Raw genomic sequence first — 8,679 nt, 5'->3', positions numbered from 1 at the left:
AAGCTTCAACCTAGCATAGAAATTGATGCATACGGGATTGAAGGGGGACCAATATATCTTAATGCTACGGTTGGGTTTTACCTTAATGAACATTAGTAGTTGTGGATGCTTGCTAATAGTTCCAATCATAAGTGCATAGAATTCCAAGTAAGGGATGACATGCTAGCAGTGGCCTCTCCCACATAATATTTGCTATCGGTCTAGTAAAGTAGTCAATTGCTTAGGGGAAATTTCGCAACTCCTACCACCACTTTTCCACACTCGCTATATTTACTTTAGTTGCTTCTTTACCTTAACAGCCCCTAGTTTTATTTTCGTGCTCTTTATTATCTTGCAAACCTATCCAACAACACCTACAAAGTACTTCTAGTTTCATACTTGTTCTAGGTAAAGCGAACGTCAAGCATGCGTAGAGTTGTATCGATGGTCGATAGAACTTGAGGGAATATTTGTTCTACCTTTAGCTCCTCGTTGGGTTCGACACTCTTACTTATCGAAAACTATTGCGATCCCCTACACTTGTGGGTTATCAAGACCTTTTTCTAGCGCCGTTGCCGGGGAGGAATAGCGTGGGGTGAATATTCTCGTGTGTGCTTGTTTGCTTTATCACTAAGTAATTTTTATTTGTTGTTCTTAGTTGTTTCCTATCTTTAGTTATGGGTAGGAAACGCAAAATACCAAAAAATTAGTTGTACCTACTGAACCAATGGTTGAAGAACCAATCAAAATCTATCACACTGCTGAAGCTTTTTACTTGGATCATCTTTGATCCCTTTGTGCTCATGCCGAAACCCCAACTAGCTTAGTTGAGGGCAAATCTTTAGATGAGCATGCTTGTTATGTGCGACACCGTATATCTGGAAGAGGGAAACTATTATGGGGTCAAATTCAACGTTTGCAATGCTATGCTTGGAATTTATGTGAAATATATAATTTTACTTGTTGCTCTGAAAACCCTAAGAAATACCTTCCCTATCAATGTGAGTTTAGTAATAATGGAATCGTATCTTCATATGCTAAGGGTGTTTATAATTACTATGATGTTCAACAAATTGAAGAATTTGTTGCTTTTAAGGGTGCTTTTGAAATTGCTTCTTTGATTGAAAAGTATGATGCTACTCTTCACAAATCTGAAAATTTTGCCATACTTGAATATTGTTATGAGAAGTATGCTTCTAATGCCTATGTTAAACTATATATTGAGGAATACTCTGCTGTCCAAGAAGAGACTAATATTTTGCAGGAGTCTATGGAAGAAGAAATTGATGAAATTGTGAGCTCATTGGATGAAAAGGATGAGGAGGAGAGCGAATAACAAAAGGAGGAAGAGCGGATTGATCACCCGTGCCCACCTTCTAATGAGAGTAACTCTTCAACTCATACATTGCTTAATTCCCCTTCGTGCTTACCAAAGGATGATTGCTATGATGACTATTATGATCCCATTGATTCTCTTGAAATATCCCTTTTTGATGATGCTTGCTATGCTTGTGGCCATGATGCCAATATGAATGATGCTTATGGAGATGAACTTGCTATAGTTCCTTATGTTAAACATGAAATTGTTGCTATTGCACCCATGCATGATAGTCCTATTATCCTTTTGAATTCTGCCGACTACACTATATCGAAGAAGTTTGCCCTTATTAAGGATTATATTGATGGGTTGCCTTTTACCGTTGCACATGATGATTTTGATGAATATAATATGCATGTGCTTTCTGCTCCTACTTGCAATTATTATGAGAGAGGAACTATATCTCCACCTCTCTATGCTTCCCACATGATAAAATTGCAAGAAACTGTTTATACTATGCATTGGCCTTTACTTTGTGTGCATGAATTGTTCTTTTATGACATGCCGATGCATAGGAAGAGAGTTAGACTTCGTTGTTGCATGATATATGTTACTTTGTGCTCACTACTAAATTACAAATCATTGTTAATTAAAATTGGCTTTGATATACCTTGGGATCCGGGTGGATCCATTACTTGAGCACTATATGCCTAGCTTAATGGCTTTAAAGAAAGCGCTGCCAGGGAGACAACCCGGAAGTTTTAGAGAGTCATTTATTTCTGTTGAGTGCTTTCATATAGTTTAAAAACAACAAAATAAAGAGGGGAACCCAAAACTTTTTCTAAAAGAAAAGTGAAAGTGAGAGAGACGAGCATTGTGAAAGTTGGGGACGTCCTTGAACTTTGTTCATGCCCATGGGAACTTTGTGAATCTTAATTACAGAAACCTTTCAACAAAAATAATTATCCCCTTGTAAAATTCCATTGTATTATAAAAATAATGTGCCAAGGTTTGCCTTTAGGATGTTTACATTTGCTTGATGGTTCGTACGGTGTAGGACAGAAACTTTGTCTGTAGTGCGCAATTTTACATTTTTAGTTGGAACGTCAAATGGTTCTGATTATTTTTGCACTGTCTTCCTATACAAATTTTTTATTTTTCCTAATTTTGGTAGAATTTTTCAAGTATCATATATATGGTGAATGTTCAGATTATTAAAGACTGTTCTGTTTTAGACAGATTCTGTTTTTGATGCATAGTTTGCTTGTTTTGATGAAACTATCAATTCATATCAGTGGATTAAGCCATGAAAAAGTTATATTACAGTAGACACAATACAAAAACAACATATGAATTGGTTTGCAACAGTACTTAGAGTAGTGATTTGCTTTATTATACTAACGGATCTTACCGAGTTTTCTGTTGAAGTTTCGTGTGGATGAAGTGTTCGATGATCGAGAAGGTCTCGATGTGAGAAGAAGGAAGAGAGGTAAGAGCTCAAGCTTGGGGATGCCTGAGGCACCCCAAGTAAATATTCAAGGAGACTCAAGCGTCTAAGCTTGGGGATGCTGGGGAGGCATCCCCTCTTTCTTCAACAAGTATCGGTATGTTTTCGGATTCGTTTCGTTCATGCGATATGTGCAATCTTGGAGCGTCTTTTGCATTTAGGTTTTTACTTTTCTTTTATGCACCATGCTGGTATGAGATGGTCCTTGGTTTATTTATAGAATGCTCTTTACACTTCACTTATATGTTTTGAGTATGGCTTTATAGAATGCTTCATGTGCTTCACTTATATCATTTGAAGTTTGGATTGCCTGTTTCTCTTCGCATACACAACCGCCATTTGTAGAATGCTCTTTTGCTTCACTTATATTTGTTAGAGCGTGGGCATATCTTTTGTAGAAAGAATTAAACTCTCTTGCTTCACTTATATCTGTTTAGAGAGATGACAGGAATTGGTCATTCACATGGTTAGTCATAAAATCCTACATAAACTTGTAGATCACTGAATATGATATGTTTGATTCCTTGCAATAGTTTTGCGATATAAAGATGGTGATATTAGAGTCATGCTAGTGGGTAGTTGTGGATTGTAGAAATACTTGTGTTGAGGTTTGTGATTCCTGTAGCATGCACGTATGGTGAACCATTATGTAACGAAGTCGGAGCATGATTTATTTATTGATTGTCTTCCTTATGAGTGGCGGTCGGGGATGAGCGATGGTCTTTTCCTACCAATCTATCCCCCTAGGAGCATGCGCATAGTACTTTGTTTCGATGACTAATAGATTTTTGCAATAAGTATGTGAGTTCTTTATGACTAATGTTGAGTCCATGGATTATACGCACTCTCACCCTTCCACCATTGCTAGCCTCTCTAGTACCGTGCAACTTTCGCCGGTACCATAAACCCACCATATACCTTCCTCAAAACAGCCACCATACCTACCTATCATGGCATTTCCATAGCCATTCCAAGATATATTGCCATGCAACTTTCATCATCATATACATGACTTGAGCATTCATTGTCATATTGCTTTGCATGATCGTAAGATAGCTAGCATGATGTTTTCATGGCTTGTCCGTTTTTTGATGTCATTGCTATGCTACATCATTGCACATCCCGGTACACTGCCGGAGGCATTCATATAGAGTCATATCTTTGTTCTAGTATCGAGTTGTAATATCGAGTTGTAAGTAAATAAAAGTGTGATGATCATCATTATTAGAGCATTGCCCCGGTGAGGAAAGGATGATGGAGACTATGATTCCCCCACAAGTCGAGATGAGACTCTGGACGAAAAAGAATAAAAAAAAAGAGAAAGGCCAAAAAAAGAGAAGGCCAAAAAAGAGAAAAAAGAAGAAAAAAATGACAGAAAAAGAGAGAAGGGGCAGTGCTACTATCCTTTTTCCACACTTGTGCTTCAAAGTAGCACCATGTTCTTCATATAGAGAGTCTCTTGGGTTATCACTTTCATATACTAGTGGGAATTTTCATTATAGAACTTGGCTTGTATATTCCGATGATGGGCTTCCTCAAATGCCCGAGGTCTTCATGAGCAAGCAAGTTGGATGCACACCCACTTAGTTTCAGTTGGAGCTTTCATACACTTATAGCTCTAGTGCATCCGTTGCATGGAAATCCCTACTCACTCACATTGATATCTATTGATGGGCATCTCCATAGCCCGTTGATACGCCTAGTTGATGTGAGACTATCTTCTCCTTTTTGTCTTCTCCACCATCATATTCTATTCCACCTATAGTGCTATGTCCATGGCTCATGCTCACGTATTGCGTGAAAGTTGAAAAGGTTTGAGAACGTCAAAAGTATGAAACAATTGCTTGGCTTGTCATCGGGGTTGTGCATGATGTGAATATTTTGTGTGGTGAAGATGGAGCATAGCCAGACTATATGATTTTGTACGGATAACTTTCTTTGGCCATGTTATTTTGAAAAGACATGATTGCTTTATTAGTAGGCTTGAAGTATTATTGTTTTTATGTCAAATGATAGACTATTGCTTTGAATCACTCGTATCTTAATATTCATGCCATGATTAGACATATGATGAAGATTATGCTAGGTAGCATTCCACATCAAAAAATATTTTTTTTATCATTTACCTACTCAAGGACGAGTAGGAATTAAGCTTGGGGATGCTGATACGTCTCCATCGTATCTATAATTTTTGATTGTTCCATGCCAATATTATTCAACTTTCATATACTTTTTGGCAACTTTTTATATTATTTTTGGGACTAACATATTGATCCAGTGCCCAGTGCCAGTTCCTGTCTGTTGCATGTTTTTGGTTTCGCAGAATATTCATATCAAACGGAGTCCAAACGGGATAAAAATGGACGGAGCTTTTTATTGGAAAATATGGAAAATTCGGAAGGAAAATCAACGCAAACCAGTGCCCGAGGTGGTCACGAGGCAGGGGGGCGCCCCCCCCCCTTAGGGCGTGCCCCCTACCCTCGTGAGCCCACCGTAAGGGAGTTGACGCTCTTCTTTTTCCGCAAAAATCTAATATTCGGAAAAAAATCACGGCGAAGGTTTCAGGCCAATCGGAGTTACGGGTCTCCACATATATACGAAACGGTGAAACAGAGCCAGAAGAGAACGCAGAAACAGAGAGAGACAGATCCAATCTCGGAGGGGCTCTCGCCCCTACCGTGCCATGGAGGCCATGGACCAGAGGGGAAACCCTTCTCCCATCTAGGGAGGAGGTCAAGGAAGAAGGAGGGGGGCTCTCTCCCCCTTGCTTCCGGTGGCACCGGAGTGCCACCGGGGGCCATCATCATCACCGCGATCTACACCAACACCTCCGCCATCTTCACCAACATCTCCATCACCTTCCCACCTCTATCTACAGCGGTCCACTCTCCCGCAACCCATTGTACCCTCTACTTGAACATGGTGCTTTATGCTTCATATTATTATCCAACGAAGTGTTGCCATCCTATCATGTCTGAGTTGATTTTCGTTGTCCTATCGGTGGTTGATGAATTGCTATGATTGATTTAATTTACTTGTGGTTATGTTGCTGTCCTTTGGTGCCCGTCATATGAGCGCGCGTGGATCACACCATAGGGTTAGTTGTATGTTGATAGGACTATGTATTGGAGGGCAAGAGTGACAGAAGCTTCAACCTAGCATAGAAATTGATGCATACGGGATTGAAGGGGGGCCAATATATCTTAATGCTATGGTTGGGTTTTACCTTAATGAACATTAGTAGTTGCGGATGCTTGCTAATAGTTCCAATCATAAGTGCATAGAATTCCAAGTAAGGGATGACATGCTAGCAGTGGCCTCTCCCACATAATATTTGCTATCGGTCTAGTAAAGTAGTCAATTGCTTAGGGGCAATTTCGCAACTCCTACCACCACTTTTCCACACTCGCTATATTTACTTTAGTTGCTTCTTTACCTTAACAGCCCCTAGTTTTATTTTCGTGCTCTTTATTATCTTGCAAACCTATCCAACAACACCTACAAAGTACTTCTAGTTTCATACTTGTTCTAGGTAAAGCGAACGTCAAGCGTGCGTAGAGTTGTATCGGTGGTCGATAGAACTTGAGGGAATATTTGTTCTACCTTTAGCTCCTCGTTGGGTTCGACACTCTTACTTATCGAAAACTGTTGCGATCACCTATACTTGTGGGTTATCACTACCTCTTGAGCACTGCGTTGGTTTTCACTTGAAGAGGAAAGGTTGATGCAGCAAAGTAGCGTAAGTATTTCCCTTAGTTTTTGAGATCCAAGGTATCAATCCAGTAGGATATCACGCTCAAGTCCCACACACCTACACAAACAAATAAGAACCGCACAACCAACGCGATAAGGGGTTGTCAAGCCCTTCTCGGTCACTTACGAGAGTGAGATCTGATAGATATGATAAGATAATATTTTTGGTATTTTTATGATAAAGTGAAATAAAGATGCAAAGTAAAATAAATGTGTAAGTGCATCTAGTTCCCCTTAGTGATTTTGGTGTATTGAAGACTTATAGGTTAAGGGACTATTGTGTTTTTGAGTGTACACAGGTCTATAAGTCTATGAGGAGTTTGATATTTACAGAAAAAGTCGACCCCTAAAAATGAAGTTCTTTGACTGAAGACTTTGGATTTCTGAAGACTTTGGAAGTGAAGAAATTGGTGTGACTTTGAAGACTTGGTATTCATTTGAGGAACATGAAGCGTGAAGACTTTTGTTTTTGTAGTTTCATTTTCTCTTTCTTGAGTCTTAGGAAACACCATACTGTTAAACGGGGTCGAGGAAATACTAAGGAAAATTTTCCATGTGATGCTCAACTCAAAATCCTACACCTACCAATCCCTTCGAGTGAAGCCATTGGAAATCTCATACATTTCAGTCATATTCTTCAGTGACAGAGACGGAGTTCTTCTGTTCTCTAAGGAATTTGTTCTGACTAGGGAGTTGGGAATTCGCCAGTGCGAATTGCCTACACAGTGAGAAACATGATAGCCCTGAAGATTTTGCTACTCAAAATTCCGACCGTTGCTGTGCTATGTGCCACCTGTCCCAAAGTATCTACCCACCTAACGGTCATATCATTGAAGGGCATTTGTGTCTTATCATGTCGGGCTGCTCCCTAGGCTATAAATAGCCGCCCCCTGTAACCACTAGCTAGTTGGCTACTCCGAGAGAAACAAACACTTGTCATTTGAGAGCATCCCATCCTCCGAGGACTTTGAGCGAAAATCATCAAGTGAGGAAAATCCAAACCCAAACACCTACAAACCCCAAGTGATTGAGCATCACTGAAGAGATTGATCATGCATGGATCCGACGCTTGTTACCTTTGAAGACTGTGATTCTTCCAGACGGTTAGGCGTCAAGGTCTAGAGCATCCAAGAGGAATTGTGGATTGCTGAGGGACCAAGTTTGTGAAGGTTCGGAAGTCACCTGAAGACTTACCACGAGTGATTGGGCGAGGTCTGTGTGACCTTAGCTCAAGGACAATATGGTGAGGACTGTGTGTCCCGGACTCGGTGTCCTCGGGTTTAAATACCTAGCTGCTCCAACCAGACATACAACTGAGACATAGTTGGAACTGGTCTACCAAATCATTGTCTTCACCAAGCTTACTGGTTCTATTTCCTCAACTCTTTCATTTCCTCATTACTGTGTTGAGTGCTTGTTCATATCTGTGCTTGAAGACTTTGACTGAAGACTTTCTCAAATTCCTCAGTTCAATTTCTTCAGTCTGTTTGTCTTCATCCCATGTTATCCCGTGCTTACGCTCTCTGTACTCTGTGCTTGTCTTCATTTCATCATGATGACTATGCTTGTGTTCTGTTACGTTTACTTTTGAGTACTTATTCCGCTGCTAGTAGTTCTTCGCTAAGGAATTTCCTCACCTACAAATTCCTGAGTGAAGAATTCATAAAAATCGCCTATTCACCCCCCTCTAGACGATATAACGCACTTTCAATTGGTATCAGAGCAAGGTACTCCCTTGTTTTGTGTGATTTTGGTTTAACCGCCTGGAGTTTTAGTTATGTCGACCGCAGGTATGATCAAGGTCTCTGCTGGGTGTCCTACCTTCGATGGACGGACTACCCCTACTGCAAGAATAAGATGCGAATGCATCTTGAGGCAATTGATAATGATCTCTGGTATGTTGTGGAAAATGGTGTTCCCTCAATCACACCTTCTCTGAATGTTGCTTATGTGAAGAGATTCAAGCAACTCGATTCTCAAGCGAAGAATATCATATGTGGCCATCTGAGCAAAGGACAGTATGGAAGAGTGAGTGCTTTGGAAACTGCTAAGCTTATCTGGGATAGGTTGTCCAAAGTGAATGAAGGAGTCTCAACACAGCGTGACTCTCGAGTTGATGTTC

The sequence above is a fragment of the Triticum urartu genome, chromosome 1A, assembly GCF_056163025.1.
Source record: "Triticum urartu cultivar PI428250 chromosome 1A, HENAU_Tu73, whole genome shotgun sequence".
NCBI lineage: Eukaryota > Viridiplantae > Streptophyta > Magnoliopsida > Poales > Poaceae > Triticum > Triticum urartu.
This window is presented reverse-complemented; position numbering follows the sequence as displayed.